The sequence below is a fragment of the Mirounga angustirostris genome, unplaced genomic scaffold (genome assembly GCF_029215605.1).
Source record: "Mirounga angustirostris isolate CCGP_5_RB_7025 unplaced genomic scaffold, mMirAng1.0.hap1 SCAF_18, whole genome shotgun sequence".
NCBI classification, from domain to species: Eukaryota; Metazoa; Chordata; class Mammalia; order Carnivora; family Phocidae; genus Mirounga; species Mirounga angustirostris.
The window spans coordinates 2,732,223-2,755,186 of record NW_026991726.1 but is presented as its reverse complement, the minus strand read 5'-3'; the positions used below and the strand labels follow the sequence as shown (position 1 = coordinate 2,755,186).

At 52.1% G+C, this 22,964-nt stretch overlaps 1 pseudogene; it reads left to right on the top strand.

The window, feature by feature from the left end:
- Positions 1–1,708: 1,708 nt before the first annotated feature.
- Positions 1,709–2,425, top strand: LOC135363096 (histo-blood group ABO system transferase 2-like; annotated as a pseudogene).
- Positions 2,426–22,964: the final 20,539 nt, after the last annotated feature.

The window sequence follows — 22,964 nt, the reverse complement described above, 5'->3', positions numbered from 1 at the left end:
AGGGCGAGGGTTAGGGTTAGGGTACGGGTTAGGGTTAGGGTTAGGGGTTAGTGGTTAGGGTTAGGGTTAGGGTTAGGGTACAGGTTAGGTTACGGTTTAGGGTAGGGTTAGGGTTAGGGTACGGGTTAGTGTACGGGTTAGGGTTAGGGGTTAGGGGTTAGGGGTTAGAGTTAGGTTTAGGGTTAGTGTTAGGGTTAGGGTTAGGGTTAGGGTCTCCCTGTCCTCTGCTGTATAGAGACCATTCTCCTCCTGTAACCAGATTGATCATTTCAGAACATAACCTTTGAGGCTCTCTGCGATCCGCTCCCCACCTGTCTGTACTCTCCAGCCTCACCTCTCCCACTGCAGCCCCCCTCTGTGGGCCACCAAGCTGTGTGGTTGTCCCACATGTTCCTTGGGCCTGACTCCAATCCTTTGCATTCTCTGTGCCCTCTGCCAGGAGCACTCTTCTCTCCCCTTGCATCATGTCTGGCTTGTTCCCCATTGGCTGGGCCTCTACTTGCCCCCTGGTGACCTGACTCATGTCTGCTGGGTGTATGTGCTCGTCCCATATTTAAATGTAGTATCCACCTTCCCTGTGTGAGCGATTTACTAACCTGCGAGGTATGGGGTAGGCACAGGGAAGTAGTCTTAGTGCCTGTGTAAAAAAGCCAGTCTCAGGGCGCCTGGGTGTCTCAGTCCTTAAGCGTCTGCCTTCGGCTCAGGTCGTGATCCCAGGGGCCTGGGATTAAGTCCCATGTCAGGCTCCCTGCTCAGCAGGGAGCCTGCTTCTCCCTCTCCCCCTCCCCCTCCTTGTGTTCCCTCTCTAGCTGTCTCTTTCTCTGTCAAATAAATAAAATCTTAAAAAAAATCAGTCTCAGAGGGGCTCACCACACTTGCTGACAATGGGGGAGCTGCTGTCCCCACAGTGAGGGGCAGGTAGTCCCCTCAACGGGGGACCAGCCATGTGAGGCAGTTGGACAAGACTTCCAATGTTTTGGGGACAGGGAGATGTAGACCTGGACCCAGAAGCTCACACCCTTGGATTCAAGGCAGGGGCCTAAGCAAGCCCCCTTTTTCCAGGGGTCATCTTTCCCCTTCCCTGCCCATGGGCTGAACCTGATTCCTGATCTGGGGAGTTCGAGGGTCGCCCCTCCTAGGAATACCAGTGGTTTACTGATGGACCTTGTCATCCAGAGGCCCAGTAGCCTTCAAGGGAGGACCCTATAGGGGGTGGAGACAGCTCTGTTGGGGACCAGCGACAGCCCACTCAAAGTAAAGTGGGGCAGCTGGCCGGCCCTGCTGATTCTACGCAGTCTGTAGGACATAGAAACACGGGCTGTGCCCAAAGGTGCTCAACTCATGGCAGGTGGGGACAGAACCTGCAGGGGTTCAGCCAGGGTAGGGCACCTGCAGGGTTTGCCTGGGAGCTCAGGAGAGGGGGGTGTTCCTGGCTCCAGCATGTTGAGAGTGGGGCTGCATGGGTTTCCAGCCTCCTAAGCCTCAGGCTCCCCTGTGTAAGATGGGGTGCTGATGGCCCCTATCTCTGGGAGCAGAAGGTAGGGAGGCCCTGCCACTGGACTTGCTCAGGACAAGCCAGGGTGGCTGTTGCTTAAAGCAGCACAGGGCCTGTCCCCATGAAGAAGGTGCACACGTCCATGAACCCCAGCTCTGGGGTCCTGCTGCCAGCCTCTGGCAGTGACCCTCTTCCTGCCCTGTCCCCTGCCCCTGTGGATACGGGGTCTTCCTGGAGCTGTTCCTGCAGAATCACTTCATGGTGGACACAGGGTCATCTACTATGTCTTCACCGACCAGCTGGTTGCTGTGTCCCGTGTGCCCCTCCAGGAGCACTGAAGGGTGGTGGTTCTTGAGGTCCGCGGTGCCCCACACTGGCAGGATGTGTCCATGCAGCACACGGCGATCATGAGCTGCTTCTATGAGGAGTGCTTCCTCTATGAGGTGGATGACATGGTGTGCGGGGACGTGGACATGAAGTTCTGTGACCACGTGGGCATGGAGATCCTGTCCCCCCTCTTTGGCACCCTGCACCCCGGTTTCTACTGGGTGGCCCGTGAGGACTTAAGCTATGAGCGCTGGTCCCAGTCCCAGGCCCACATCCCCAGGGACAAGGGTGACTTCTACTACATGGGGGCCTTTTTTGGGGGGTTGTGCCAGAGGTTCACCGACTGACCTTAGCCTGTCACCAGGTGATGGTGGTCAACTGGGCCAATGGGATCGAGGCCATGTGGTACGATAAGAGCCACCTGAACAGGTACCTGCTGGACCACAAGCCCACCAAGGTGCTGTCCCTGGAGGACCTGCGGGACCCACAGCTATTGGGCTGGCCCTGGAGGACCTGTGTGCAGCTGCTGGGCTGGCCCCGGGTCATGAAGAAGCTGAGATTTGGGCCATGCCCAAGAATCACCAGGACACCCGGAACTCATGAGGGGCTGTCCCCGTCTCCAGCAGGGGGTGCTGACTTCAGCGGAGCCATCAGAGCAGGTTCCCACTTCGGTCCCCTCGAGGGACACTGTGGAGTCCAGTACTGTCTGCACGGGCACGTCCAGTGCCCCAGCCGCACCTGCTCACAGGAGGCCTGCCTGGGGATACAGCGTCCTCTCTGCGTTCACTACATTTTCTTCACTTCTGGGTCATTTGCAGCTGTGAACGGCTCCAGTTTTATGTCAGATGTTTTTCTGTGTCGATGCTGAGCAACCATTTTTAAAAAGAACAATTGAGGGAAAAGGTTTTCTCTCTAGTTCTAAACAGACACCGCCTGGTGGGGCTGGGACAGCCCTGTAGCAGCCGTGGAGCCAGAACGGGGCCTGGCTGGGTCTTCCCTCCCAGTCCTTGCATGTTGCCATGGCCATGGGGCTTCAGGGTCAGGGGTGCACCGAGCCACCTCTCAGAACCCCGGTGCCCTCACCACCAGAGGCCTTGGCCGTGACCGCTATCTCAGCCTCCAGCAGCATGGCGCCCTCTGGGTTATTTCCATTTCCTGCCGCGGATTTATTTTTTATTTATTAATTTTATTTAATTTTTTAAATTTAAATTCATTAGCCAACATATAGTACATCAGTAGATTTTGATGTAGTGTTCAGTGATTCATTAGTTGCCTATAACACTCAGTTCTCATCACAACATGTGCCCTCCTTAATACCCGTCACCCAGTTACCCCATCCCCCCACCCTCCTCCCTTCTGTAACCCTCAGTTTGTTTACCGGAGTCCAGAGTCTCTCATGGTTTGTCTCCCTCTCTGATTTCTTCCTGTTCAGTTTTCCCTCCCTTCCCCTGTAGTCCTCTGTGATATTCCTGACATTCCACATAGGAGTGAAACTATATGATAATTGTCTTTCTCTGATTTATTTATTTCACTTAGCATAATCCCCTCCCGTTCCATCTATGTCAATGTAAATGGTAGGTATTCATCCTTTCTGACAGCTGAGGAATATTCTATTGTACATATATACCTCATCTTCTTTATCCATTCGTCTGGTGAAGGGCATCTCGGCTCCTTCCACAGTTTGTCTATTGTGGACATTGCTGCTATGAACATTGAGGGGCAGGTGCCCCTTCTTTTCACTACATCTGTATCTTTGGGGTAAATACCCAGTAGTGCAATTGCTGGTGGTAGGGTAGTTCTATTTGTAACGTCTTGAAGAAACTCCATACTGTTTTTCAGAGTGGCTGTACCAGCTTGCATTCCCACCAACAGTGTAAGAGGGTTCCCCTTTCTCCACATCCTCACCAACATTTGTTGTTTCCTGCCTTGTTGATTTTAGCCATTCTGAGTGGTGTAAGGTGGTATCTCAATGTGGTTTTAATTTCTTTTTCCCTGATGGCTAGTGATGTGAAGCATTTTTTCATGTGTCTGTTAGCCATTTGTATGTCTTTGGAGAAGTGTCTGTTCATGTGTTCTGCCCATTTCTTGAGTGGATTATTTGTTTTTTGGGTGTTGAGTTTGAGAAGTTCTTTATAGATCTTGGATGCCAGCCCTTTATCTGTAATGTCATTTGCAAATATCTTCTCCCATTCCATGGCTTGCCTTTTAGTTTTGTTGACTGTTTCCTTTGCTGTGCAGAAGATTTTTATCTTGATGAAGTCCCAAAGGTTCATTTTTGCTTTTGTTACCCTTGCCTTTGGAGACGTGTCTAGCAAGAAGTTGCTGTGGCTGAGGTCGAAGAGGTTACTGCCTGTGTTCTCTTCTAGGATTTTGATGGATTCCTGTGTCACATTGAGGTCTTTCATCCAATTTGAGTTTACCTTTGTATATGGTGTAAGAGAATGGTCCAGTTTCATTCTTCTGCATGTGGCTGTCTAATTTTCCCAGCACCATTTATTGAAGAGACTGTCGTTTTTCCATTGGGTATTCTTTCCTGCTTTGTGGAAGATTAGTTGACCATAGAGTTGAGGGTCCATTTCTGGGGTCTCTATTCTGTTCCATTGATCTATGTGTGTGTTTTGTGCCAGTACCATACTGTCTTGATGATTACAGCTTTGTAATACAGCTTGAGGTCACCTGCTTTTGTTTTATTTTTATTATTTTAGTGAATTTTAAATTAACGTATAATGTATTATTTGTTTCAGGGGTACAGGTCTTTGATTCATCGGTCTTATACAATTCACAGTGCTCACCATAGCACATACCCTCCCCAATGTCCATCACCCAGTCACCCCACTCCTCCCAACCCCCTCCACTCCAGCAACCCTCAGTTTCTTTCCTGAGATTAAGAGTCTCTTATGGTTTGTCTCTCTCTCTGGTTTCGTCTTGTTTCATTTTTCCCTCCCTTCGCCTATGATCCTCTGTCTTGTTCCTCAAATTCCTCATATCACTGAGATCATAGGATAATTGTCTTTCTCTGATTGACTTATTTTGTTTAACATAATACACTGTAGTTCCATCCACGTCGTTGCAAATGGCAAGATTTCATTTTTTTGATAGGTGCATAATATTCTCTGTATATATATATATACACACACCACATCTTCTTTATCCATTCATCAGTTGATGGACATTTAGACTCTTTCCATAGTTTGGCTATTGTGGACATTGCTGCTATAAACATTGGGGTGCACGTGCTCCTTCGGATCCCTACATTTGTATCTTTGGGGTAAATACCCAGTAGTGCAATTGCTCGGTCATAAGGTAGCTCTTTTTTAAACTTTTTGAGGAACCTCCCTAGTGTTTTCCAGAGTGGCGTCTGCCTTCGTTTTAAATGGCTCTTTATGCTGGTGTTTGTGAAATGTGGGCATTCACTCAGTCTGGATGCATGTGCCGTTGGGATTCCTCAGTGCCCACAGATGGTTTGTGCACTCTCTCTGGACCATCCGCCTGCACTGTGTCTTAGCAAGCATTTAGTGATGCTACTGTGAGCTTAGACACCCAACAAGGCGCAGAGCATGAGAGCGAGAACTAAGATACAGGATCCCTGCTCTTGGGCCTTCCTGGGACTTTCGATGGACCCGTCCTCCTGACTCACTACTCTCCTATTGTGTAATAGACATACACCTGATACCATTAAGCACGTTTCAGGGTACAATTCAGTGGCAATAAGTATATTCACTCTTTTGCACCTGCCACCTCCATCCACTGCCACAACTTTGTCATCCTCCCAAACTGAACTTTTACCCAGGAGACACTAACCCCCCATTTCCCCTCCTCAGCCCCGGCACCCAGCAGCTCCTTCCACCTCTATGAATCAGAGTGCTCTCTGTCCCTCACAAGTGGGGTCCTCCCGTATTGGTCCTTTAGGGACTGGCTTATTTCACATAGCCCAATGGCCTCAAGGTCTGTCCCTGTGAGCCTGGACCTGACCCACTTTCCCCCCAAAGGAGTGTCTCAGCCCTCTCCTGTCTAAGCCAAGCCTCCTCAGTCCCTTCTGCTCCCCTCACCTTCTTCCTCCGCCTGAAGATGATCCCAGCCAATCTGCAGCTTTGAAGACCTATTCAGTCCAGATGCCAGGCACATACCCCGGGGACCTCGGGCCTCACCTACCCCATCTGTCCACGTCAGGTCCCTGCCCACCCCCCACCAGCTGGCCACCTGCTCATCCCACAGGTGTCCCCATCTCAGGAGAGGGAAACACCAAGTCCAGACCCTTGGAGTCCTCTGTGACTTTTTGCTTTCTACCAACTCTCCCAGTAGTGAAGTGGCTATGTACTGAAGTGAACATTCATTGTCCAAAACATTTAAAGGCATATGTGAGTCTCTGCTGCCTAGGCAATGGATAACAGTTGGGGCAGATAGAAACTGAGCAGAATCACTGGAAGAAAGGCTGAGGAATGAGGAGCTTAAGGGAAGAAGGGCCTGGAAGCTCTGACTGCCCGTACCTGAGCTTCAGATGCCCCTCAGTGACTCCTGTGCCTCTGGTGTCTTCCTGGAACCCTGACCTGGCTGTTTTCAGACAGCTCATCCAGCGGTACCCTCAGTTTCTGGGAGGGGGGTTTGCTGGAATCTGCAGTGTGTCCTACTGCCCCACCGGGATCACTTTTTGAGGGCACGTCGCCTGGGCCATCTGAGGACCCAAGACTGTTGGTCTGTGGCCCGGAGGGATTCTGAGCAGAGCTGGTGGGATGGGAAGGCTGGAAGGCACAGAGGTAGGTTTCCAGAAAGCCAGCTGGGGTCCCCGGCATCCTACTGTTTTTGATTCAGAGCCCTGAGATCTTTAAAATGCCAGCAATGTTACAGCATGGGCCAGAAAAGCAAATTTCCCTGTGCACCCAACACCACCTAAACTATTGGCCATTTCTTGTCACTTGAGCTGAGTACAAAGGATTGGGAGTCAGGACTTGGTGGGGGGGCCCTGGACCAGACTTTGTATTTGGGGGACAAAGGCCATCCAGACAAGCTTGTGCTGAGCCTAAGGAGAGGGTCTGTGTGGAGACCCCAGCTGCAGGCACTGCTGTCCAATGATGCCCCCTCAGCCCGACCCAGTGCACCTGCTGCTGGGGGAGCACCTGCCCCCTCCTCTCTGCCTGAGGGCTCTCTCCTGCACCAGCTGCATCCTCTCCTGCCAGCCACTGCCAGCCTGCAGCCTGGGAGGGTGGATACCCCGAGTTGCTCCAGCTGCTGGGGGAGCACCTGCCCCCTCCTCTCTGCCTGAGGGCTCTCTCCTGCACTAGGTGCCTGCTCTCCTGCCAGTCACTGCCAGCCTGCAGCCTGGGAGGGTGGCTACCCTGAGTTCCTCCAGATGCTGGGGGAGTACCTGCCCCCTCCTCTCTGCCTGAGGGCTCTCTCCTGCATAGGTGCCTCCTCTCCTGCCAGCCACTGCCAGCCTGCAGGCTGGGAGGGTGGATACCCCGAGTTCCTCCAGCTGCTGGGGGAGCACCTGTCCCCTCCTCTCTGAAGGCTCTCTCCTGCACCAGGTGCCTCCTCTCCTGGCAGCCACTGGCAGCCTACAGGCTGGGAGGGTGGGTACCTGGACGACCTCCAGCCCTGGGGACAGAGCCAGTGAGGATGGGATGTGGTCTCCCAGTAGGCCTGAGCGCCAGGTCCCCACGGTGTTCACTCTCCTCCTGCAGGCTCACTGTGCCATGTCCTCCCTCAGGCTTCCTAGGCTTAAGTCCTCCTCTGCTCGCTGACCATCCTTGGCCCAGGCTCCAGACGTTGGGACTGGGAGCAGGTCATCTGGACCTTCTGGACTCTCGCTTCCGTGCCCGTGACACGGACACAGGTTGGCCTCACAGAATGCTTGGAGGAGACCCAGTGCAGGAAGATGCAGGCAGCTGCAGGGGAGATGCCAAGTGACCCCAGAGGGAGCGCACAGGCTTTGCACAATGCACCGGGCTCCCAGGACCCCCATGGGATGCGGGCGCCAGGCCACGGGGCACAGGAAGTCCTGGTGGGGGTGGCCCAGGCGGGGAGGCCAGAGAAGGGTCCCAGAAGGGGCAGGAGACAAGGAAGACGACAAGACAGAGCTTCCCAAGGAGGTCAATGGAAGGATCAGAGGATCGCAGAGACCCTTGGGACAACTTGGAAGCCCTGGAGATGTTAGCTGAAATGCTGTCATTGGGTCAGAAAAGTTAGTCACAACCCCCCAGTCGACACTGGGTAATTTACTTTGTTTGTTCTAAGAATCAGTGCGTACCTGCCATTAGAACTCACACTGCAGGAAGTCTAGGATATACTCACTCTTCATCACTTTTCAGGACTCGATTTTTCTAGAGGAAGTGATAAGCATGGGTCTCTCCATTCTTTGTGTAACTGGCCTCTGTTTTCAGGAGCAGATTCTTGGTGCTCATCACCACTCCTAGCCGTGAGACTGACCCCTGTCACCTCCCACAGTGGACGTGACCATGTGGGTTGGGGGGTGCTCACTGATGAAGCCCCATTGCTCAGTACACAGCAGGGACCCGTGGTCCTCTGCTGAATGAGGGAGGAAGGGGGGAAGGAGGGAGGGAGTGAGAGGGAGGGAGGATGGGAGAAAAGGAGGGAGAGAGAGGGAGGGAGGGAGGGAAACCGCAGAAGTTGGGTCCATCCATCAGGAGCCCTTATTTGGGGTGAGGTCCGAGGGCACCACAGCCCCGGCCCTGGATGGTGGCTCAGGTCCTCCCAGTGCTGACCTTCCTTCTCCTTGGCCCTCTGTTATCCTGGATCCTCTCCACCTCCTCCTCCTCCAATTCTGAATGTTCCCAGGAACAGGGTGGCAGGAGGGGTCTCAGGAGGGGCTTCCCGGATCCTGTGCCCCGAATGACAGTGTGACAGTGGCTACAGGACATTCTATCATGAGGACTGGGACTGTGGATCCCATCCATCTCCTTGGGCATTAGCGTTGTTCCATTCCCTGCTCTCTCCACCACTGCTGTGATAAACACTCCTGAAAACACATCTGTGAAAAACCGAGCCAGAGTTTCCAGGGGTTGGTCAGAGGCCAAGCATGCCAGGTGCACCTGTGGCCTGGGATGGGTGCTGCTCACTGTTCTCCCAGACAGGGGTGCCTGTCACCCTTCTCTCCAGGGTACCTGCAGGGGATCTCCGCTTCCTCCCGCTCTCCCCAGACCAGACACCTGCCAGTCTGAGGGTGACCAGTGCTGCCTCCATAGGGTTTCCTTTGCCAGAGTCCTTCCCCGGGAGCTCCCTCATCTCTGACTCTGCACGTGCCTGTCCTCCCCCCTTGGACTTGCATGCATTTGGTGTCTGTCCTTGTGGAACCCAGTGACTTGGTGTGTTGTTTGGACAAGAGGCATTGGAAACCTTTCTCTGGCCTTGGGTTGTGAGCAATGCTTTTGCCCTTTGTGGTGTGTCTTCCAGCTTCTGCATTTCCCTGGTTTCTGTGTGGGCCACAGGAGGAGCCAGCCCTGTCCTGTCTGGGGTCAGGCTGTGGTGTCCCAGCAGGAACAGGGGTCTCGGCCCATAATTCCTAAAGCGGCCTCTCTGATTACATCTGATCTGTAATCCATCAGGCATTTTAATATCGAATAAGGGAAATTTTATGACAAATAAACACAGACGAAAACAAGTCCCCTTTGAAAATAGGTGGGCAGACACAAAGGCACCTATTGTGTGATTCCACTTACAGAAACATCCAGAACAGGGAAAGGAACAGGGAGAGAAAGCAGCTTAGGGGTTTCCAGGGTCTGGGCTGGGGGAGAAATGGGCAGGGGGGCTTCTGGTTCGGGGACTCCTTTGGGACACGAGATATTCTGCAGCAATCTTCTGGGGTGTGGTGGCACAGCGTTGGGAAGGTACTTATGCTCATCACATGTTCAGTTGAAAACAAGTAATTTTATTTAAAACAAATAATAAACAGTATACAGAACATGAAAATGAACAATATGAACCAGAACAATATGAACCAGAGAGAAAGAACATAGGGGGAGGGGATGAAACAATCTGGCGGGGCGTCGGGGTCCGGCGATGGAACTAAGGGCAATTGTACAAGGAGCTCTCCCCGCAGGGCTGTGGGCTCTGGATGTGGCTCTGGGAGCCCTGCGGGAGCAGGAGGAGGGGCAGGGGTTGGGATAGGGGTAGGGCCAGGGGCAGGGCCAGGTGTAAGAGCAGGGCCAGGGGCAGGGCCATTTGTAAGAGAAGGGCTAGGGGCAGGGGCAAGGGGAGGGACAGGATCAGCAGTCATGGCAGGTGCAGGATCCAGGGCAGGACCTGGGTAAGGAGCAGGAACAGGAGCTCCGGCAGGTGCAGGTGCAGGGGCAGCGGCAGAAGAAGGAGCAGGAACAGGAGCTCAGGAAGGGGCAGGGGCAGCAGGTCTGGCAGGGGAAGGGGCAGAAGCAGGAGCAGGAAAAGGAGCAGGAACAGGAGCTCAGGCAGGGGCAGGGGAAGGGGCAGCAGGTCTGGCAGGGGTAGGGTTATGAGCAGGAGCAGGGTCAGGGACAAGAACAGGAGCTCAGGAAGGGTCAGGGGAAGGGGCAGCGGAGTCTGGCAGGGGCAGGGAGAGGAGCAGGAGAAGGAGCAGGAACCGGAGCTCAGGCAGGGGAAGGGGCAGTGGCTCTGGCAGGGGCAGGGGAAGGGGTAGGAGGAGGATCAGGAGCTGGGTTGGAGCAGTGGCAGGTGCAGGATCCAGGGCAGGAGCTGGGTCAGGTGCAGGAACAGTAGCAGGAGCTGGGCCAGGGGCAGGTGCCAGTTCTTCCTGGTCCACGTCAGGCTGTCCGTGGGTGGGTGCCGGGTCACCTGCCGGCTCCTGGTCTCTTCCTGAAGTCGCTGCGGTCACCACCCCTCCGTCCAGAGCTGCCGATGGAGTTGGAGCCGGCTCTAGCTCCTCAGGTGGTGGGGCAGCTGGGAGAGGAGAAAAGCTCAGCCCGAGCCTGCTCTCCATGGAGACAGAACCCAGCCCAGGGCCTCCCAGAGAAGCCACAGCCAGGAAGGAGCCCTCCCCGGGGCGTCTCCCCGACCGCAGTCCACCCGCTGGGTGCTCTGAGCCCAGTCTTTGCTCCAGGCCCCACACCAGGCTCTGGGGGCTCGTCCCTGTGGGGCCAGCACCGACCCATCCCCACACACCACAAACACCCAGCCCCAGCCTTCTCACCCTCGGGCTCGGTCTCCGTGGGCTCCGGCTCCTGGACCACTGTCCGGTGACCAACCACCTGGGACAGTGGTCTGGGTGGTGTTGGAGGTCTTGCCCGGCAATCCCCAGCACTTGTTTTTGGGGATGCCTGTGGGGTCAACCCCTCCGTCAGGGAGGAGGGCATGTCCGCCAGCCGCCTCGGGAGGTCATCCGTGGCCTTCTGCAAAGACAGGGACGGGTAGCCGGCTGGAGGCATCACAGCCCTGCCCGGCCATCCTCACTGTCCTCCTGCCCAGTCCCCCTGCTGCTCCCAGATCAGACACAGACCTGTGAGTGCACAGCCCTGCACCCGGGATGCAGTGACCCATCCCTGCAGGGCTATCGGGATAAACCCTGGGTAGAAGGGGCAGCGCCCGCACACCCCATCCCACACGGCCAGCCTTGACCTTGAACATGGCCTGCCCACTGGGAATCTGACCCCTCATCAGCCTGCTCCTGCTCAGGGTGGCCCCACCCTGCATGACCCCTCTTTACACACACACACGCACGCACACCCACAGACACACACGCACGCACACGCACACTCACACACAGACGGAGGGGGGCCTGGGGCTGCACAGGTCAGATCAGAGCGTATGGGGCTGGGTGGCAGGCTCTGGGCCTCCTGGTGTCACCTTTCTGTCCTTCCGGCCAAATGGCCAGAGGCGGTGGGGAGCCCTGATTCGACATCCCCAGCGGGGGCCAGCGTTTGCAGGGCGCTCTTTCTTCAGACTGCAGCCTCCAGACTTAGGGAGGCAACACCCGAACATGCTTTTTGTTGGAGGGTCTCCAAAGAAATGAGCTGGGCAGGGGGCTGTCTCTGGAATGTGGGTGCCTGGTTACCGGGGTTCCAAATTCTGTTGGGCTCTGTTGTCAGGGAAGTGAGGTCACCACTGCCTGGGGTCCCCTTACCCAACTTCCTCCTCACACAAGAGCCCCGCCCCCAAGGGCCCCTTCCCCCAGCTGCTCAATGCTCCCCCTCCCCCCATGCCCCATCCATACAATGACTCCCTCACAGCCCCCCCACAGCCTTCCCAAGGCCTGGGTGCAGCCGGTGTCCCCGCTGTGAGGACACAGAGCTGGCTTCAGACTGGGCTCCTGTGCGTGCCCAGGGCTGTGACCCTGGACAGACCCTGTGCCTCTCAGGGCCTCCCCAGGCTCCCCATCTGCACAGTGGGGTGTTCTGGCTTCTACTCCTAGGGACACCATCAGGGGTAGGACCTCTACATACATTCCGGACCTGCTATCACAGGAGGCTGGGGCACACTGGGCAGTGCAAGGAGGAGCCAGGGGCTGGGCGGGACATGGGGCACAGCTCAGAGGGGCCTGGGTCTGCTCTGGGGTCTGGGCAAAGCCACCCCCTTCTTGCCTGTTCCCAGCCCCTGTGGGAAGGTTGCAATGAACGGATTCCCACCTTGTCCCCTGGTGACGCACACTTCCAGGGGCTCCCATTAGGTTTAGGCTCAGGCCCCGGGGCCTCGTCTGCGCCCATGTGCTGGGCAGTCCCCACAGTGGTTCCCGGGCATTCCCGCATCCTGCTCACACATCCGTGTGGAATCCCCTCCCCTCTGGGGTGGATGGCCTGTGTGACCGCGCTCTCAGGAAGAGAATGGGGCCAAATGCTGGGATGTCATTTCCAAGCTGATGGAGGAAAGTCTGTGACTTCTTCTGGTTCCCTCTGTCATGTGTTCATTCTCTGTCTCCTCTGTTTCTGTCTCTGTCTCTGTGTCTCTCACAGGAGCAGGATCTGTGGACTCCAGGGGTGATGTGAGAAACCTCAGAAGCCTCCCTTGTCCGTGTTTCCCTCTTCTGTCCCGGTGCTCCGTTCCTTCCTAAGGCCTTGTCACCCGGACCAGAGCAGTGAATCTGGAACCTCTTCCAAATGGAGACCCAGAGGCTGCAACAAGGAGGGTCTTGGCCTTGGTCCCCAGAGTAGTGGTCAGTGCTCTGCCACGTTCTGCGTACCCAGGTCCTCAGCCCCCCAAGCCCCCAGTCTGTCCCCTGCTCCGAAGACCTCGAGGGAGTACAAAGCATTTTCCCAGGACTGAGAGCACAGGGGGTCGGTGATGGAGATCCAAGGCCAACAGGCTCTCCCACAAGCCTGTGGGACCCTAGGGACACTGCATCTCTACAGCCCAAGTGACAGAAGAGTAAGCTGAGGCCTTTGGCTAGAGCCCCTCTGGACTTGGGGGTGGGTATCTCTTCGTGCTTCCAAGTGCCCAGGCTGGTGATGGACACCGGAACCCAGACCCTGTCCTCTCCCAGTGCCCTGGCCACCCCCCTGGGCCCCTTGGGGACCCCTGACCCTCAGCCTGGCCTGTCTCCCCTCCCCATGCTATGGATCTGGGTCCTCGCCAGGAGTCCAGATGCCCTGCCCCATGGCCCAGCTGTCTGCAACCTGTTTCTTCTTTCCCCCCTGTCACCCACCTCGCTCCCAGGGTGTCCTCCCCTTCTGACCCCCAGCTGGGCAGTCAGAGTGGTGTGTGTGTGTGTGTGTGTGCAGGTGCGCATGCATCTATGTGCCTGTGGATGACCAAGGTCATGTCCCCACATGGGACAGGGTGGGTAGCTATTCCCGAGGATCTGAGGGGCTCTCATCCCCAAAGCGAACCTCATGGGAGGGTTGGGACTGGCCTAGGACTGGAGAGCGGCCCTGTTCCTTGGACTCTGCACCCCTCAGTTGTCCTGGGCCAGTCCCTGCCTCTCTTGACCCAGGTTCCCAACTGTCCCTGAGGGTCGGACATGGAAAGGCTTGAACATGGCTGCTCCTCCAGGGGTAGGTGGGGGACAGGTGCACCAGGCACACAGGCCTCCCCACCGAGAGGGCCACCCAGGTGTGTCATGGCCAGGTGTGCACAGACGACCTGCCCACAGCTCCTGTACCATGACCCAGCCCTGCGGCGGATGTGCGCGAGACCCATGGCTCCGTACCTGACTGGTCCCCCACGTTCTCTCACCACCGCCAACTGCTCTGTGGCCCTGAAGTCCACTGAGCCCTGCAACCACACCCATCCTGGGCAGCAGGCCTTAGGGTGTAAGGACAGGTGCGGTGGACATCTGGGGATGCAAAAGTCACTAAATACCCCCCACCCAGCTGGCCTGGAATGCAGATACCCTCTCAGGGTCCAGCTAAGTGCAGGGCTGGGCCAGAGGACCTGGAGGCATCCGTGAAGCCAACTCAGGGCAGGGGGAAGATCAGTCCGCCCCTTCCCCTTCTCCTCTCCTCCTTCTGCCTTGTCTTCCTGGCAGGACCCAGGACAGAAGTCTAGCCTGTCCCTGGCTGCAGGCCTGGCTGGAGTCAGAGGGGCGGGAAGGAGGCCGGGGACGAGGGGCCCCCCAGCAGGATGCCCGAGTGTGAAGGTGGTCATTACTGTAATCAGGGAACCCATGGGCATTCAGGGATTTCATCCCCAGGACCCGGCCCCTGCCCCATCCTTCACCCTCCACAAGGCCCCCCGGCCCCTGCCCCATCCTTCACCCTCCACAAGGCCCCGCATCCTCCCCAGCCCAGTCCCTGTCTGCAGCCAGTCCTCCCTCCAGTCCCAGGAAATCCAGTTGTTCTGGGGGCTGCAAACTCATTACAAGGTGGAGCAGAGCCAGCTCAATGGGGCTTGATTCCGGGTCCTGCAGCCCCACAGTGAAGAGAGGTGAGGCCAGGCAGGAGCGGGGAGAGGACAGAGTGGACTCTCCCTGGGGGCCATGGCTCCCTGGTCAGCGCAGACCCTGTTGTGTGCTGGCCCCTAGGGCACCCAGATTTCAGCTCCCGGGCAGGCTCTGGGAGGGAGACCAGAGTGTGGCTCCTATTAGCTCAGACGTGTCCCTCTGTCCTGTATCTACAGCCTGTCTCCCGAGCTGGAGTCCCCCTCCTAGTCGGCCAGCAACACCTTCAGGCCCAAGAACAGGCCATCATGAAGCTCAGGGGCCAGTGTGTGGCTGTGCAGGCAGGGGAGGGCTTGCTTTCAGCTCAGGGAGTCTCTGGCTGGGCTAGGAGGGGCTTTGGAGGGCTGGCCTTCCAGCTTCTCTGCTGACCAGCCCTGGGACTGGAGCCATGTACCTCCCCTCTCTGGGCCTCACTCTCCTCCTCTGTGCAATGGGGCAATGCTGAATGATTGCTCCCATGGCAGGAACATGTGGGGTGCTGGGCACAGAACATGGATTGCAGAGTGCAGTGGGGGATGGTGAGCCGTGTCGGCAGTGAGCACCCCTCCCCCCAAAAGCAATCCAGCCCTTCCATGCAGCCCCCAGGCCCCTGGCTGGGAGCCCAGGAGCAGTGGCCGACCACACTCCAGACACCAGGCCCCTGTGTGTGGCTCTTCCTCAGGAATGGGGATGTGGTGGGGACCCCGTGACATAGGGCCAGCTCCTGTCTCTGACGGAAGGAGAACAAAGACTTTCCCTGGGGTCCCCTAAGGCCACGTAAGAAGGGAGGAGGCTGCCCCTAAATGGTACATTGAAATTCTGCTTCTGTTAGAACCTGAGCATTGGGGTTTGGTTCTTTCACTTGCTGGGCTGACGAGACACACAGGCTCTCCATGACTCCTCCTCAGATGAAGAGCTCTTGCAGGTCCCGGGCGTCCTGGACCTGGGGAGGGGAGAGGGGCCAGTCCCTTCCCTGGCTCCTGAAGGAGACCTGTCCTCCCAAAGACAGGATGGTTTCGGGTCGTGATCCTGGGCCAGGGCTGGAGACAGCCCCTCACTGCTCCTGACTCTGGGGCTCAGTGGGCCTTTCTCAGGCACAGCCACGCCCACTGAAAGTGGGCGCTTCAGAAAGAACACACTCCTGGACCCGGTCCTGCTCCAGGACGGTGGCTGCCTTCCCCAGCTCCGGAGGAAGAGGGACATCCTCTGCTTCTTTGGGCGGTGGTCCTCTGACCCACGAGCAAGCACTGAAAAGTTTCTAGTCTGCCTCTGGAAGTGCACCAGCCAGTCACTGTCCACACACGAAGACGGACAACTTGCTGAGGAAGCGCGGGAGGTGATCCTGTGCAAATGGTCTGCGGGCCGCTGGGGCTGGCTGCTTCCGGGCACCCTTTCTCTGGATCGGAATCCTCCTGGAGTCTCGTCTCCGCTCTTGGAGCTCCCTTCCTGCTGGTTTCAGGACCAAGGGAGAGACTGTGGTGTGGCTTGGAAGGCTCCACCCCAGCCTCTTTCCTTCCGCACACATCACTGCTCCCCAGGAAGCAGGGGCTGTTGCTCCCACATGCCCTGCGCAAGGCTGGTTTAAGGCACTCATTCCCTCCAAGGCCCAGCCGCTCTGGCTCCATCACATACATCGTGGCCACAGCTGCCTGGCTGGGTGAGGAGTCCAGGAGAGCTCTCCTTTCCCAGGATCAGGGTTCATATTCCTGGCCAGAGAAAGAAGTCCCATCTGTCCTCTGCTAGAGAAGGTGAATTCCTGGGCCGGGTGGCCCTCAGGTGCCTGAGGTCATGGGGGTCCCCCGCAGGTCCCCTGGAGAGAAGAGTGACGGGCACCCCTGTCTGGGAGAACAGTGAGCAGCACCCATCCCAGGCCGCAGGTGCACCCATCACCTGGCAGTGCTTGGCCTCAGACTCACCCCCGGAAACTCTGGCCCGGTTTTTCACAGATGTGTTTTCAGGAGTGTTCAGCACAGCAGTGGTGGAGGGAGCAGGGAATGGAACAGCAGTAATGCCCAAGGAGATGGATGGTGGCTCAGTCCGTTAAGCCGCTGACTCTTGATTTGGGCTCAGGATGTGATCTCATGGTGTGGGATGGAGCCCCATGTGGGGTCTGTGTTCAGGGCAGCGTGGGCTCACGATTCTCTTTTCCACCTCCTGCCTCTCCTACCACTCCCGTGCCACACTCTCTCTCTCTAAAATAAATTAATAAAATCTTTATAAAAATGGAATCCTACAGAATGTACTTTTAAAAAGTTGTAAAAAGTCTGTCATATGATCTCACTGATGTGAGTAATTCTTAATCTCAGGAAACCAACTGAGGGTTGCTGGAGTGGTGGGGGGTGGGAGGGATGGGGCGGCTGCGTGATAGACATTGGGGAGGGTATGTGCTATGGCGAGCACTGTGAATTGTATAAGACTGTTGAATCACAGACCTGTACCTCTGAAGCAAGTAACACATTATATGTTAAGAAAAAAGAAGATAGTAGGCAGGGAAAAATGATGTAATGTATGGTGATTAACAACATAAAAAAAGGGAAAAAAGTTGTAAAAAATCATAACATTGATTTTGCCATTTTAACATTTTCAGGATAAAGTCCGGTAGTGTTAAGTATATTTATACTGCTGTGATACATATCTTGAGAACATTTCATTTGCAAATCTGAAATTCTGTACCCATTATTTGTTTTTCATGTAGAAAGCATATTTATTTATTTACTCATTTAATTATGCTCAATTAGCCAACATATAGTACATCTTTATTTTTTGATGTATTGTTAAATGACTCATTATTTGCATATAACACCCAGTGCTCGTCACAACATGTGACCTTCTTAATACCTATCACCCAGATACCCCATCCCCCCACCCTCCTCCCTTCTGTAGCCCTCAGTTAGGTTCCCGGAGTCCAGAGTCTCTCATGGTTTGTCTCCCTCTCTGATTTCTTCCCATTCAGTTTTCCTTCCCTTCCACTACGGTCCTCCATGCCATTCCTTATGTTCCACATATGAGTGAAACCATATGGTAACTGTCTTTCTCTGCTTGACTTATTTCACTTAGCATCATCCCCTCCAGTTCCATCCACGTCAGTGCAAATTGTAGGTATTTATCCTTTCTGATGGCTGAGTAATCCCTTGTATATATGGACCACATCTTTATCCATTCATCTGTTGAAGGGCATCTGAGCTCCTTCCCCAGTTTGGCTATTGCAGACATTGTTGCTATGAACATTGGGGTTCAGGTGCCCTTCTTTTCACTACATCTGTGTCTTTGGGGTAAATACCCGGTAGTGCAATTGTCAGGTAGTAGGGTAGTTCTATTTTTAACATCTTGAGGAACCTCCATACTGTTTTCCAGAGTGGCTGTACCAGCTTGCATTCCCACCAACAGTGTAAAGAGGGTTCCCCTTTCTCCACATCCTCAGAACATCTGTCATTTCCTGACTTGTTCATTTTAGCCATTCTGACCGGTGTGAGGTGGCATCTCATTGTGGTTTTGATTTGAATTTCCATGATGGCTAGTGATGTTAAACGTTAGTCATTTTTTTGTCTTTTTTGGAGAAATGTCTGTTCATGTCTTCTGCCCATTTCTTGATTGGATTGTTAGTATTAGTATTATTACTATTTTGGGTGTTGAGTGTGAGAAATTCCGTATAGATCCTGGATACCAGCCCTTTATCTGTAATATCATTTGCAAATATCTTCTCCCATTCCATGGGTTGCCTCTTAGTTTTGTTGACTGTTTCCTTTGCTGTGCAGAAGCTTTTTATCTTGATGAAGTCCCAAAAGTTCATTTTTGCTTGTGTTTCCCTTGCCTTCAGAGACGTGTCTTGAAAGAAGTTGCTGTGGCCGATGTTGAAGAGGTTACTGCCTCTGTTCTCCCCTAGGATTTTGATGGATTCCTGTCTCACATGGAGGTCTTTCATCCATTTTGAGTTTATCTTTGTGAATGATGTTAGAGAATGGTCGAGTTTCATTCTTCTGTATATAGCTGTCCAATTTTCCCAGCACCATTTATTAAAGAAACTGTCTTTTTTCCATTGCATATTTTTTCCTGCTTTGTCAAAGATTAGTTGACCATAGACTTGAGGGTCCATATCTGGGTTCTCTATTCTGTTCCATTGGTCTATATGTCTGTTTTTGTGCCAGTACCATGCTGTCTTGTTGATCACAGCTTTGTAATATAGCTTGAAATCTGGCAACGTGATGCCCCCAGCTTTGTTTTTCTTTTTCAACATTTCCTTCTCCTCTTTCAGGGTCTTTTCTGATTCCATACAAATTTTAGGATTGTTTATTCCAGCACTTTGAAATTGTCATTGGAATTTTGGTCGTGATGGTGTTGAAGGTATAGATTGCTCTGGGTAGCATAGACATTTTAACAATGTTTGTTCTTCCAATCCATGAGCATGGAATGTTTTTCCATCTTTTTGTGTCTTCTTCGATTTCTTTCATGAGTGTTCTGTAGTTCCTAGAGTATAGATCCTTTACCTCTTTGGTTAGGCTTATTCCGAGGTACAAATCTGGTTTTGAAAGAACACATAACTTCAGTGTGGGCCTGCCCTGTCATTTTAAAATTCTTTTGTCTTATGAGTTTTTCTTACTACTTCTCATGTATCTTGTTTTTTTAGTTGGTCTTATCTTACTACATGAGAATATTAAAGGCTAAGTGTAATGGTTAATATTATAAAGCAGAAGCATTGGACAATTCTGGAAAAGTTATTTTGGGCTTTGAATTTAAGTATTTTTTTTTTAAAAGATGTCCATCTACATGTTTTTTAAGTAATTTTTTTTCAAACTGATAATGGCTTTGATGTATTAAAAATACTAGCTGTAGGGGTGCCTGGGTGGCTCAGTCGTTAAGCATCTGCCTTCAGCTTAGGTCATGGTCCCAGGGTCCTGGGATGGAGCCCCGCATCGGGCTCCTTGCTCGGCGGGAAGCCTGCTTCCCCCTCTGCCCTTCCCCCTGCTTGTGTTCCCTCTCTCGCTGTGTCTCTCTCTGTCAAATAAATAAATAAAATCTTGAAAAAAAAAAAAAACGAGTTGTAAAAAAAAAAAATCAGAAGTACAGAAAACTGTAAAGAAAGTAAAAATTGTCCCAAATCCTACTACCCTGATAGAAGGATAGATGAATAAATTTTATTGATTCATGAAAGCATTTTGTATATTGAAGATATTAACCTTATGTGCATCATATATATTTTCATAATTTGTTCACTCTCATCTAACTTTTTAAGGGTATATTTCTTTTTCGTGAGGGGATGTAATGTTTATATTGCAAAATCTACCAGTTCTTTCTAATCTGAGTTTTTTTTTAATGTCATAAAGTTTTTTCCATGCCCAAATTATAAAAAATTTTACTTATTTTGTACTGTTTTCATGGTTTCATTTTTTACATGAACTTTTACAATGATATTTCTGGATTTTATTTTGATATAAAAACTGAGGTTTGGATTAGGCTTATTTTTTCCAAAGGGCCAGTGTTTTTCATCACCATTTATTGAATAATCCACTTTTTCTGTATTGATCTGAAAAGTTGTTAATTTTAGAATGTACTTTATTCCCACATATACTTGCAACTGCATTGAGTTTTATACTCTTGATCTATCCATGATCAGGCCCATCTACTCTGACTGCTTTAATAGTTGGGACTTTTTAAATATCTGGTTGAGTCAGGGTTATGTACTATTTTTGAAAAAATATATAAAACCAATGTCTTCCATGAACAAAGCACTTTGCAAAACAGTATCTTAAGATGTTCTATATAGAAAGGAAGAAAGGAAGAGCATGAAGGAGGAAGGACAGGGAGAAGGAAGGGAGAAGAGAGAAGAAAAGAGCAGAAACAGAGAAAAATATTTCTTTTTCTGTGATTAAAACCATGAGTGTCGAAAGGGCTGCCTTTAGTGATTCTATACCAGAATGACTAACTGAAACTGGCTTAATGTAAAATCAAATCAAGGGCAGAAAGACAAATGTCCTTTAAGTAGTAACATTATTGTTGAAGAATTGGCACAATTCCTCCCTGAAAAAAATTGTCCCCTCTGAAAATAAAGGAGTTCAGCTCTATGCAAGAGTGGCAGAGGAAAAAAAAAAAAAAAAGGATTATACCACAAAAGAGAGTAATTTGGGAGGTCAGTCTCTTCCCAGGAGCCGCATGCCTGAGAATCTCTGGACCAATCCCAGTTTCAATTACTCCTTGGCCAGGCTTGAGTGTTTGGACAGAGAAGTCATTCTGTAGTCAACTGACTGTGTAGATCCTCACCTCCAGCGGACACCATGGAGACCCAAGCTTGCCCGAGCTTCTGGAAGCTAATTGTGTGCAGCCAGGAGCCCAGGGGTGTGAGAGCAAGAGTTAAGAAACACCAACTGTTCTGTCAGCATGGCCAAAAGGAACTGAGCACCATGTTTGAATAATTTACTCAGCAAGCAGCCTCACAGGTCACTCCCTGAACACTGGTTTATCTTCTGAAGTAATGAAGGGGGATCTTTCCATTCTAATTTATTTTCTGCCAACTCAAATATATCAAAACTGAATGCATTCCTCCTCTCTGTGAAATGGAGACTTCGTGGGGTAGGTTGGACATGGGTAAGCCTCTGGTTGGGGACTTGGTCCTGATTTTCTGGCAGTTATTAAGGGGAAGCTGTACTTTGATGGGAAGAACTCTTGATTTGGAATCAGAAGACCCGGCTTTGAGACTCAGCTCGACTGTGGAATAGCTGTGAACGTAGACGAGTTACGAATCATTTCCGAGTCTGTTTCTTTACCAGAGAAGAGGCCGTATAGAACCTGTCCCGCCTGCTTCATGCCAGAGTGAGAACCATGCCTTCAGCCAGTTTATACTGAGTGCCAATTGTGTGCCAGGCACAGTGGTAGACCCTGGGGGGTGCAACCACTACGTGAGACAGGCAGGGTCTCCATCCTGATGGAGATTATAGTCAAACAGGGAAGACATGTTCAATGAGTGAGCAGAGGTGAATGGGAGAATGAGAACTATGGAAAGGAGATTCCATAATGTACTAAGAGTGCTAGAAAGTGTAGAGCTTTACATAAATGAAAAGTGTGCAGATGGTAAAAAACTCTAGAAGGATATACATCAAACTGTTCACAATTATCTATGAGGTGGGATAACAAAGATGTTTAACTTTCTAAGTTATATATTTATATATTCTTTAAATATTTTTTACAACCAGCCTATATTTGTGTTTATAAAAAATAGAGGCATTAAAAGATGAATTGGAGAACAAAAAGAACAGTATTCAAATGTGCTCAAGAATATGAAAATGTTCATTTGGGCCTTGAGCTTTCATGCTGCCATTTATTTTTTGCTGTGCTGAGTCTAGGGAGGTAGAGAACGAAGTATTTGGGCAGAAACCAGGAGTGGGAAGCCCCTCAGCTTCAGATCTGCTGGTCTGCAGCAGCAAACGTGAATGCTCCCTTGGGTGGCAGGTGTAGTCCCCTGGATCGAATGACGTGTCCTCTGAAGACCTCACAGCATCGTCCTGTGGTAGGCCTGAACCAAGACTGGCAAGGTCTGACACCGCAGGAATAACAGTGAGTTCATTCTAACCAGTAGAGGGGTTGGAAATGATGGTATGGGCAGCAAACCACAAATCCAATGGCCATTTTCCAGGAGAACTGGCCTGATTGCTGAGGGCTGGATGTGGAGGCTTCTCCCCTGTTCGTCAAGCGCCTTTTGTTTTATGGGTAGCCAAGGTCAGCAAGGTCACTGTGAATAGTGCAGAGCTCCTCACACCCTCTGTTCCCTGTTGTGCACACCGCCCAGTGGTCAGCCTTTGTCAAAGGCATGCAGTTCACAAGCCACCACTCTTTGTTTTAAAATGAGTAAGCCTGGGCTTTCCCCCTTTTTCTTTTTCTTTTTCTGGCTCTGAATAGGTCTGTGCGTACACAGCAGATGGCTTTCTGACGAGGCTCAAATTCATCCCGTCTTTGGGGAAAAAGTACAGCAAGAAGGACTGTTATTCCAATCTGATAATGTTTTCTATTTCCAGCTAGAAAAATGAGTGTCTGTAAGTAGAGAAGGAAAAAAAAAAATAATAGGAAAATGAAAGGAACAAAAGCAGTCAATACTTTAATTGAGAGATGGATTTGGGAAGTTTTCAATTATGTAGATCCTCTGCCTCCACACACTGTTCCCGTGGCTCAGAAGCCATTGGGAAGGCAGTTCAAACAGTAAATTACATGCCTAAAATATACAACTTCAGGACAGTGTTTACCTCTGAGGAAGGCTGGAAGGGGTCAGAACTGGGAAGGCTTCAATTGTTCTTTTTTTCCTGAAAAATTTTTTTTCTTTAAAAAATAAATGTGCATAGTGGGTCCCCAAGCATTGTTAGTTAC